General features: G+C 41.1%; 1 protein-coding gene across 1 annotated transcript in view; it reads right to left on the bottom strand.

The window, feature by feature from the left end:
• Positions 1-12,060, bottom strand: part of LOC122563751 (protein tyrosine phosphatase type IVA 2-like) — a 129,099-nt gene extending 117,039 nt beyond the window's left edge. The window contains exon 1 of the mRNA XM_043717939.2: positions 11,912-12,060. The gene's annotated coding sequence lies outside the window, so the exon portion shown is untranslated. The remainder of the gene's footprint in view (positions 1-11,911) is intronic.
• Between the last annotated feature and the right edge of the window lie 131 nt (positions 12,061-12,191).

The following is a 12,191-nucleotide window of genomic DNA, read 5'->3' as shown; positions in this document are numbered from 1 at the left end:
GGAAGTCAGCCTTGACATCAAGGCCACATTCAACCAAATGTGGCATCAAGAAGCCCTAGCAAAACTGGAATCAATGGGAATCAGGAGGTAGATTTTCCACTGGTTGAAGTCGTACCTGGCACATTGGAAGATGGTTGTGGTTCTTGGAAGTCGTCATCTCAGTTCCAGGATCTCTCTGCAGGGGTCTAGGTCCAACCAACTTCAACCGCTTGATCAAAGACTTTCTCTCTATCATATGTCAGAAGCAGGGATATTCATTGTGATCACAATTGTTAGCACTATTCACGACTCCTCAAATACTGTAGTCGTCCATGGTTCAAATACAACATGATACTGACAAAAGACAGGCCTGGGCTGACAAATGGCAAGTAAAGTGTGTACCACACAAATGCCAGGCAATTATCATCTCCAATAAGAGACCATCTAACCACAGCCCCTTGATATTCAACGGTATTAGCATCACTGAATCCCCTAATATCAACATCATGGGGGTTGCCATTGACCAGAAATTCAACTGGACTCACTACATAAATACAGTGGCTAGATCTGCAGATCAGACGCTAGGAATACTGTACTGTGGTGATCATCTCCTGATTCTCCAAAACCTATCCACCATATACAAGACACAAGGCATGAGTGTGATGAAATAATCCTGACTTGCCAGGATGGGTGCAGCTCCATTAACATTCAAGAATGTGAACAACATTCAGGACAAAGCAGCCCTCTTGATTGGCATCACTTCCACAAACATCTATTCCCTCTATTACTGCCACTTAATAGCAGCAATGTGTACTTTAGGTCATTGTGCTATAATGTGCATTGTTAACTCAAATTTGCTATAACACGATTGACAAATTGGACACACTGTTTCTAAAGCATGAACATTTAAAACGTGTATTGGTTATAATGTGATTCTGGTCCCATTAGCTTGAATAGTACTGCTTTGCATGATTTTCTTATAATACGGCATTGCACGAGAATGGAACAACCGCGTGATAGCAGAACTGACTGTATCTACAAGATGTACTACAGAAATTTACAGAAAATCCATACACAGCATCTTCAAAACCCATGACCATTTCCACCTAGAAGGACAAGGGCAGCAGATACATTGAATACCACCACCTGCAAACTCCCCTCCAAACCACTCTGCTGACCTGGAAATATATCGCTGTTCCTGGGTGAAAACCGTGAAATTCCTTTCCTAATGGCATTTTGGGTCTACCTATAGCATGTGGCATGTACCAGTCGAAGAAGGCAACTCGCTACCACCTTTCCAAGGGCAACTAATAAATGCTGATCAGCCAGCGACCAGGTGCATTAAGGAAAGCCTACATGCCAAGTAGGTACGCTTATCCATTTACAATGGATTTGCTAATTGCTGTTAACTGACCAGGTGGGAGTCAAGGTCTGAGATAAAGGCCCATTTACAAGAATGTTTGAAGGGATAATCATTGTTACACATCTATAAATGAGCAACTAATTTTGAAAATATCTGCGTTCTGACAATACATGTTTCTTGCATTCTCGGCTAATTTGTTTGGCTGGGAAAGTTAGCTTCAAACATTGAGGTGTGAACCTCATATCATCTACAAATTTTCAAAACTCCCAGCTTCATTTTCAAAAATTATAGCCTGTACTTCCCCAATTTAAGCATCTCCTCCAGATTTTTCCAAGAGGTCCATGCTTCACTAAAGCTACACATTTAAGCATCCAAGATGTGTGGGCCCAAAACTCCGCAATTAACTCCTTCAGCTTCTTCACCTGTTTAGCTCACTTTTTTCTCATTTAAGGCACACTTAAAACCATACTTCATCCAAGCTTTTGGCAATTTGCCTCATTTTTAAAGGAGGTTCAGACTGCAGAGTCATACAGCACAAAAACAAACAAATGAGTCCAACTTGCCCGTGCCAACCAAGTTTCCCGAACTAAAAGGATCGGTACTGGGTCCTTTTATATAAAGGATTTGGGGACGAGAATTTCGGGAGGCATGGTTAGTAAATTTGCATACAACACAAAATTAGAGATATAGTGGACAGTGAAGAATTTACCTAAGATTACAAAGTGACCTTATCAATTGGGTCAATGGGCTGAGGAGTGGCAGATGAAGTTTAATTTGGATAAACGCAAGGTATTGCATTTTGCTAAAACAAATAAGGGCAGGACTTACACAATTCATGGCAAAGCCCAAGGTAGTGTTGTAGAACAGAGACCCCTCAGGGCTCAGGTACATAATTCTTCGAAATTTACAGCACAGGAGGACAGGCATTTAGCTCACTTGCCTTCATTGTCCAGACCTTTAAGTATAGGGATTGAGACATCATGTTAAGGTTGTACAAGATGTTGGTGAGGCCTCTCCGGGAGAACTGTGTGCAGTCCTGATTGTCTTGTTATAGAATTGAAGAGGGCTCAGAAAAGATTTACCAGATGAGAGGAGAAAGATTTAAAAAGGAGATCGGGGCAAGCTCTTTCCGAAGAGTGGTTACAGTGTGGACAGAAATGACAGAGGAAGTGGTGGATGCAGGTACAGTTACATATAAAAAACATTTGGATAAGTACAAAAATAGGAAAGGTTCAGAGGGATATGGGCCAAACACAAGCAGGTGAGACCAGTTTAGTTTGGGAACATGGTTTCTGTGGCATAGTTGAACTGTAGGGTATGTTTCCATGCTATATAATTGTATGACTCTATAACTAGTCCTACTTGCCTCTTATCCCTTTTAACCGTTTCCATTCATGTACTCCAAATGTCTTTTAAATGTTGTAACTTACCTGCATCTACCACATCCTCTGGCAGTTCATTCCACATACAAACCACCCTCAGCATCAAAAGGTTGCCCCTCAACTCCCTTTTAAAATGTTCTCCTCTAAGCCTAAAAAACATGCTCTTGAGTTTTGAACTCCCCTACCCCATGGGAAAGATCTTTGCTTTTCAACTCATCTATGCGCATCATGATTTTATAAACCTCTATAAAAAGGTCCCCCTACAGCCTCTGACACTCCAATGAGAAACGTCCCAGCCCATCCAGTCTCTCATTATAATTCACACCCTCCAGTCCTAGCAGCATCCTTCTAAATCTTTTCTGAACCCTCTCCCATTTAACAATATCCTTCCTACAGCACGGTGAGAAGAACTGTCTGAAAATGGCCTCACCAATGTCCTGTACATTAACTTGATGTCCCAACATATTTGTTTGATTGTTTTATTATGTTAAAAGATCCACACAGCGACAGATGATGGACCATGGCAATGATACTAGCAATTTAGAGGCCGAAGTTAATGTTCTGGGGACACAGGCTAAAATCCCACTACTACAGTCTGTGGAGGTTAAATGGAATTAATAGATCTGGAATAAATACTAGTCTTAATAATGGCAAACATGAAACTGTTGACTGTCGTAGATGCTCATGTGTATTCTTTTGGGAAGGAAATCACCTGGTCTGCCCTCCACATAATGCAGCCATGTGATGTCTAAACTAATACCTAGCAGGCCACTCAGGACAACTGGGTATGTATAACAAATGCTGGCCTCGCCAGTGATGCACAAATCCCACAGCCCAATTTAAAAAATACAAGATTCTAAGAGACAAGAGGGGTGCAGTTGATAAGTTAGGACTTTGTGGTGACCTCGGCCAGTGCAGGATGTTGGTGCCTTTCTGCAACACAAAACAAACCAGCCATCTGAGCTTAAAAGTACACAAATACAAAGCAATTACTAAACATTCTTTAATTTTTATCATTCCTATAACCTTCCAAAAAGATCATATTTTAGGTACTCAAATATTGCCATTGGGCAGACTTAAATCTTCTAAATAGTGGATTTTTCAAAGTGAGTTTAATAAGAGCTTATCTCCACCCAATCTAACTAGCTCCATCTGACAGATGAGACAGCAGGCAAAACCATAATGTTGCTAAATGCAGTTGTTTTGTTCTAACCGAGAGATGTTAATCTGTTGTTCAAAGCTGTATCAGCAACAAGAGATTTAAAAGCCACTTCCACTTCTGGCAGTTGGGTTTGAAATGGGTCAGTGAATACTTAAAAGTAAATTGTGCATGAATCTACAAGGCGTACACACTTGCTAGAAATTAATCTGTATGGTTAACGTCAGAGGGCCTGGTAAAATTCCAATCTCTCCTCACATAAACTGAAGTATAGTCAGTCAGTGAAAGATTATGATACAAAAGTTGGCTGATCATCTTTAACTATTCCACAACTGGAGCTAACACTACACAGGCAATAAAAGTTTAAAACAGGGTTTCAGTATTACAATAGCTGGAAAATATTTGAAATGCAAGCATGACTTCCTAAAAATTATCTAGAATACCAATGGTCCCTCAACTTTTTCTAATCACTGCGATGCATGCTTAGGATCCAAAATATGATTTAGTTTTAAAGATTATGCTTGTGTGAATGTAATGCTCCAAGCTAAATTACTAATTGAAATTATAGGCAAATGTGTCATTTTGAACATACATTTTATCAGTACTTCAGTTGTCACCAAGGTTGTACCTTTGATTGAATAATTTATCCCACTTAATATTTTGGCTCTGTCTTAGTTAGGTAAAACTGGATAAGGTCATATTTGTAGAAAATAGCAATGAAACTTTTCCCGAGGCAACACTTAAACACACAAGAGATATAAAAGTTACATTAATCCTCCTCATGAAAACTTTGATTATGTTAGTACAACATTTAAACGGCTACATTAGAATAACACAACTGTCAGTACAGGTGATTCACTAAAGAACATCTTTAACCTATCAGATAGAATGAAGTCTGATTATGACGAGGTTGGTTTCTGCTCTTATTACAACACTTGGAGGAAGCCAATTAGTTTCACCATTTACCAGCTTCAGCATGAAACCAGCCTGTTCTCCCTAAGAAATAGGCAGCCATTAGTGCCGGGACCTCTAGTAGAATGCTTTACAATGGCATGCAAAAACAGCATTTTACATTTATGAGCATCTGTGAGCTGTTTTCAATCTGATTACAAATTACTTCATGCAAGTTATACCAGAATGAGTAAAGCAAGCTACAAACTTATAATAAACAAACATGATCAATGTACATAAGTTATATGGAAATTTACATGACAACATCCTAATATCAAAAATGCAGAATTAGAAGTTCAGTTCCTCAACTCTCCCACCCATGTAATCTAGCTACAAAGATACTTCATTTATAAAACTTTAAGGTTCTACAAAAGTTTCAAAATACTATTTTCTTTTCAGTGATCCATTGCAGACAATGGTTTACATTAAGCCAAGAGCAAAAAATATTTTTTTGCAACAAACAGCAAAATAAAAGTGTCAAGTCATAAGTTTTCAGCAGGTGGTAATCCTAAACAGCTAATTGTAAAATAAATTTTGGTTGTTTTTATCCAGTAAGTTCCCCCAGGAACATGCTGCATCCTTTTTTTCACTCCCCATCTCTTCCCAACCTCAGCCTTACTTCCCTTCACTAAAGGGAAATCACAATTACTGATCTCATTTCTAACCCATGAAAGAATAGCCAAAGCTAAAAATGTGAAAGGTCATCAACCTGAAACATTAATTCTGTTTCTCTCCACAGATTCAACCTGATCTGAATTTCTTTTGTTCTTATTTCAATGCTAAAACACCTCGGTTTAAGTAAGGGATTTCTCAGATCTCATGCATATCCTACTATTCATTTTTCTGTATTTTGTCTTTCTGTACTGAAAAATCCGTTATTGACAGCTCCTACCCTCTTTCCTCTAGAAACAGAATACATTAGAAGAAGCCAATGCATAAAGCATTGGAAGATCATTTTCATACAATCATTGGGTGGAGCAGCAGTACAGCCTGCTAAAATAATGAAGTGTCCAGTACACAAGACAGCAGTTCCCAAACCTGTGCTTCACTGTGCAGAGAACCTCCAGGCAGCTGACAAGCATTAAGCTCCCAAACACTTTGGTCAGTAATATGCCATTAGCTTGAACCATCCAAAACCTCTGAATCCAGCACTGTGCATCTCCATACATGTTAACACTGACTTGTATGCAATGTTACAGTCAGAACTTCCCTCTCATCTCAATTTTACTTCATCTGTGCTGATGTTAACTTTTTTTTTGTTGTAGAAGTTCTTGTATCATAAAAAGCACAGGAAGCTAACTGCTTGTCAAGTCTCTCCAGTGCACGAGGTGTGTAGTTTTAGAAAAAAAAGACTACTAGAATTGAGGGTTTGGTTAAGATAAAGAAGGAAGCATATGGCAGGTATAGACAGGATAGATCGAGTGAATCCTTAGAAGAGTATAAAGAAAGTAGGAGTATACTTAAGAGGGAAATCAGGAGGGCAAAACAGGGACATGAGATAGTGTTGGCAAATAGAATTAAGGAGAATCCAAAGGGTTTTTACAAATATATTAAGGACAAAAGGGTAACTAGGGAGAGAACAGGGCCCCTCAAAGATTGCAAGGTGGCCTTTGTGTGGAGCCACAGAAAATGAATATTTTGCATCAGTATTTACTGTGGAAAAGGATATGGAAGATATAGACTGTAGGGAAATAGATGGTGACATCTTGCAAAATGTCCAGATTACAGAGGAGGAAGTGCTGGATGCCTTGAAACGGTTAAAGGTGGATAAATCCCCAGGACCTGATCAGGTGTACCTGAGAACTCTGTGGGAAGCTAGAGAAGTGATTACTGGGCCTCTTGCTGAGATATTTGCATCACCGATAGCCACACGTGAGGTGCTGGAAGACTGGAGGTTGGCAAATGTGGTGCCACTGTTTAAGAAGGGCGGTAAAGACAAACCAAGGAACTATAGACGGTGAGCCTGACCTCAGTGGTGGGCAAGTTGTTGAAGGGAATCCTGAGGCACAGGATGTACATGTATTTGGAAAGGCAAGGACTGATTAGGGATAGTCAGCATGGCTTTGTGCGTGGGAAATCATGTCTCACAAACTTGATTGAGTTTTTTAAAGAAGTAACAAAGAGAGTTGATGAGGGCAGAGCAGTAGATGTGACCTATATGGATTTCAGTAAGGTGTTCGACAAGGTTCCCCATGGGAGACTGATTAGCAAGGTTAGATCTTGTGGAATAAAGGAAGAACTAGCCATTTGGATACAGAACTGGCTCAAAGGTAGAAGACAGAGAGTGGTGGTGGAGGGTTGTTTTTCAGACTGGAGGCCTGTAACCAGTGGAGTGCCACAAGGATCAGTGCTGGGTCCTGTACTTTTTGTCATTTACATAAATGATTTGGATGTGAGCATAAGAGGTACAGTTAGTAAGTTTGCAGATGACACCAAAATTGGAGGTGTAGTGGACAGGGAAGAAGGTTACCTCAGATTACAACAGGATCTGGACCAGATGGGCCAATCGGCCGAGAAGTGGCAGATGGAGTTTAATTCAGATAAATGTGAGGTGCTGCATTTTGGGAAAGCAAATCTTAGCAGGACTTATAGACTTAATGGTAAGGTCCGAGGGAATGTTGCTGAACAAAAGAGAGCTTGGAGTGCAGGTTCATAGCTTCTTGAAAGTGGAGTTGCAGATGGATAGGATAATGAAGGCGGCATTTGGTATGCTTTCCTTTATTAGTCAGAGTATTGAGTACAGGAGTTGGGAGATCATGTTGCAGTTTTACAGCAAATTGGTTAGGCCACTGTTGGAATATTGTGTGCAATTCTGGTCTCCTTCCTATCGGAAAGATGTTGTGACACTCGAAAGGTTCAGAAAAGATTTACAAGCATGTTGCCGGGTTGGAGGATCTGAGCTACAGGGAGAGGCTGAACAGGCTGGGGCTGTTTTCCCAGAGCGTCGGAGGTTGAAGGGTGACCTTATAGAGGTTTACAAAATTATGAGGGGCATAGATAGGATAAATAGACAAAGTCTTTTCCCTGGGATCGGAAAGTCCAGAACTAGAGGGCATAGGTTTAGGGTGAGAGGGGAAAGATATAAAAGAGACTTAAGAGGCAACCTTTTCACGCAGAGGGCGGTACGTGTATGGAAGGAGCTGCCAGAGGATGTCGTGGAGGCTGGTACAATTGCAACATTTAAGAGGCATTTGGATGGGTATATGAATAGGAACAGTTTGGAGGGATATGGGCTGGGTGCTGGCAAGTGGGACTAGATTGGGTTGGGATATCTGGTCAGCATGGACGGGTTGGACCGAAGGGTCTGTTTCCAAGCTGTACATCTCTATGACTACTACTCATTTTCTCTATTATTCAGTTCCACCTTGACATTCAAAATGATATAGAGGAAAAAGGAGGCTAAAGAGCCCTCGTTGTTAAACTTCATGTGACCAGTTTTCTCCAAGAGATCCCTCTGACTGCTGCCAATGTTCTCAGGTGGTATCTTTTTGTCGTCATGTTCTTAATTCAATATTTCAGCTGTCAAAGCTATTTCAAATAGCGCTCTTCACCTTATGTTACACCTCAACTTGTACTCTTTGGAAAAGCATTTAGGAGGATTTGAAACAGGTCATCAACAAAATCTTTATACTGCTGGGATATTTAAAAACAAAATATGGTTTGAACCTTCACCTTCTCACCAAAGAGAAATCCCCAAAACTCTAAATGTCAGTGTGACAAGTCAGGTGTCATAAGGGGTTATCAGCCTATACAGTCAATGTGAGGAAGTGCAAGTGTGCATGCCATTTGGTATCCTATTTGCAGGCTCCCCAAAAAAAGTAAACTTCCATAATAAAGGAATTCAGAAGTGTCAGTATAAACTTCTTATCAAGCGTTTCTTGCTTTGTACGAATGTTTTGACCATGGAAACTATTTTGCACCTTGCCCCCAGTCTCTGTATATAGATCCAACCTTTATCTCATATGTAATCTTGGATTAATTTATACAGTGACAACAAAAATGGGGTTCTGAATTTGAAATATATTGGCAGGGCAACAATAAGAAATAATCTCAAATTGGTTCTTAAAGTTAAACTGGAGCTGCAACCTCTTAACACAAAAATACACCAAAACTTGTAACCTTCATTACTCATAGTCCTACTAAATAAGTAAATGTAAATAGTTTACAATGAAGTCAAAAGGCGGCACAGCAAAAAAAACTGTCAATTATTTAGACTGAAAATAATTCAATTGTTCCAAATCTTTCAATGAAAGACACAGCAGCAGTGGTAGATATGCTTTATTTGATATGATAGCAGTTATACAATATTCTAGCATTGTCAATATAACCACATAAGGAAAACAGGCTATGAGATATTCCCCCTTGGTAAATGATTACCAGATCGAAATAAATACAATTACATTCGGGGAAAGTCTTAAGTGGCTGCTGCTCATGAGTCATAGGGAATCAATTTACTGACCAAATCTTTCTCAGCAACTACACATTTCTATTTGATAAACTTAAATCAACCTAAACTACTCATCTTTTGCAAATGCAGTTTCACAGTAACATGCAGGATGATGATCGTTGACAACTGCTCAATGTCAGGAGTAAATTAGCTCACCTCAGTTTACAATATACGCTTTATACCCCACAATGCAAAAGAAAAATAAAGACAACAGCATAATCTTGGAACATAGATTAGATTAGACAATTAATCTACTTTGCTTTCTGTAAAAATCCTTTAGGACATCCTGAGATTATGAAAGACATTATAAACATACGAGATTTTTTAAAAAACCAAAAGTGTTTTATGATCACATTCCATAAACTCCTCTGAACCAGGTATCACTTAGCAACCATTCTCTACTATACTCTCATTTTAACTCCCAAGAGAATGCAGTTTAGTGTACTATTGCTGAAGTAAGTTCTATTGCGAATCAAATCCTGCTTTTACTTCTCTGCAATTCTGGATTCTCTGCCTATTTCAGTACACCATTTCACACAGAGGCTGGCCTCACTGAAATGCTGGACTATAATTATAGTCCCATTAACTGGAAAGAATTCAGGCTGTGGAGTGACCAGGTATACCAGGTCGTATAAAAACAGATTAATTAGAAACAGGAGCCCTCTCATGGTGCAGAGATAGTGTCCCTGCCCCTGAACTGAGACACCTGGCTTCAAGTCACAAATACTCCAAACGTGTGTAATAACATATCTGATCAGGTTGGTTAGAAAATATAGGGCTCTTGCTGTGCAGTGGTAGTGTCTCTACCACTGAGCCAGGAACTTTAGGCTTGAGTCCCCGATTAAAAAATCTCTTCTGATCTATGTGAATCAGTGACACAATCACTACTCTAAAAGGCACCAGTTTTACCCATAAAACAGTCCATTTTAAAAATCAAAAATTGAAAATCATTTTACATCTGGGGTTGCAGATATTTACTGTTTGGAATAAAACAGGATCTGTAACAAGACAGAATAAAGCAACCAGTAGCACCTTCAAGCATATTAAATTTAGGTACACTTCAAACTGGTAGCATTAAAATGACACTATTACATCCTTAAAATATACAGTTAAATATCTGCTCAAGTTTAAGAATGGATCTTTTCAACATTAATTTATGCCCCCATTTGATTTAACATAGACTTCCTCACAACAGTGAACTCCCAGCTATAATTCTCATTCCAAATCATCATTCCAACACATTTCCCCATGGATTAGCGTGTCCTCATTGTCGATTTGTACTTTATTTTACATGCACATTCAGATAAAATTTCACTAGACACCACTGCACATTTCCCTTCTCTATTCTGGGCCAACATTCAACGAACATGCTTTCCCCGAAAAAGATCGTGTCCCAGATTTGACACTTTCAGGAGCTCACTTGTCACATGCATGCTCACTCTCAGAGTATGACCTTGACCCTATACCCACTACTTTCTTTCATTACTTAATACAAAACTCTATTCTTCGTTTGCATCATTGATAGATTTCCTCTATGCTTTATTCACTGCAAAAAAAATTAATTATAAACCCACTCTTTAAATATATACAACTTTATTACACCAAACATGGAGGAAACCTATCCAATTCCTGTATTTACGTCTCTTCCTCTACATCAAATGTCATGTCTCCTGCTCACACATACCCGCATGCTCCTCTTCAACAGTACAGACATTTCACACGTTGTTCCTAACTAAGCTACAGCATAGGAATTGCTCGTTACCTTTCTAGCAGTGTCAAAAAGTGTGGTGCTGCAAAAGCACAGCCAGTCAGTCAGCATCTAGGGAGCAGGAGCGACGACGTTTCGAGCACAAGCTCTTCATCAGGAATGAATGACCCTGTTCCTCAGGTGCTGCCTGACCGGCTGTGCTTTTCCAGTACCACACTTTTTGACTGATCTCCAGCGCCTGCAGACCTCACTTTCACCCTTCATAATGGGCAAATGATACAACATTAAGTTAGCGAGTAATCCTTGGAACTAATCTTTATCAACTGGATTCGGGCACGAGTGAGGAAACCTGAAGGTTGTAGAGCTTTGGGAATGATCTAAAGTCACCAACCAATTCCTGTCAAACACACTACGCTCGCCGCGAAGCTTTCTGAAAGGTTTCTCCTATTTCTAGTTCGTTCCTAACTCCTCCTTTACTATCCAACTCTCAACCAGCCACAGAAATTAAATATTGTATTAGCTAATCCACATCCTCTTCCCTCTCCATGGCCAAGCCACAGCTGGTGATCATTCACTCCCCCCTCCCCCGCCCTGGTAACACGGAACACAATCTGGAGATGGACTGGAGGGAGCCATGATCAAAATTAACTCCACCCGACCGGCTACCTTCCCTCCGCCTGACTCTCCGGGGCCTCCAGCGGCCGGGGCCCAGGCCCGCGGCTCACTCACTCACTCGACACCCGCGAATTGCGCTTCTCGAGCAGCCGCCACCCTCCACTCCCCGGAAGCCGATAATACGGGCCTGGTTCCCCGGACTGACCGGCACCCCCACGCCGCGAGCTCGAGGCTCCGGACAAAAGTGCCAGGGCCCAACCCCGTTCAGGCCCAAACACGGCCACTTGTACGGCCGGGCAATACTCACAGTAACCAGGCCAGTCATTGAAAACTGCTGAGCGCCGTGCACTTCCGAGCAGCGATTCGCACAGCGGCCACCTCGCGCACACTCTCTCACCGCTCAGGAAGTCTGGCGGCTACCAGCGGCCCCCGGCGCAGCCCGAACCGCCGCCGAGTCCACCCGAACGCCTGATCCGCGCCCGAGTCTTCCCGAACGCCTGAACCGCGCCCGAGTCTTCCCGAACCCACACCGAGCGGTTCCCGAGTCCACACGAACACCTGAACCGCCGCCATGTCCTCCCGAACCC

Source organism: Chiloscyllium plagiosum, unplaced genomic scaffold (assembly GCF_037043375.1).
Source record: "Chiloscyllium plagiosum isolate Xiang-an unplaced genomic scaffold, Cpla_swu_hap1 HiC_scaffold_30, whole genome shotgun sequence".
Lineage (NCBI taxonomy): Eukaryota > Metazoa > Chordata > Chondrichthyes > Orectolobiformes > Hemiscylliidae > Chiloscyllium > Chiloscyllium plagiosum.
The sequence above is the reverse complement of the archived record's forward strand: the minus strand, read 5'-3'. Positions and strand labels throughout refer to the sequence as shown.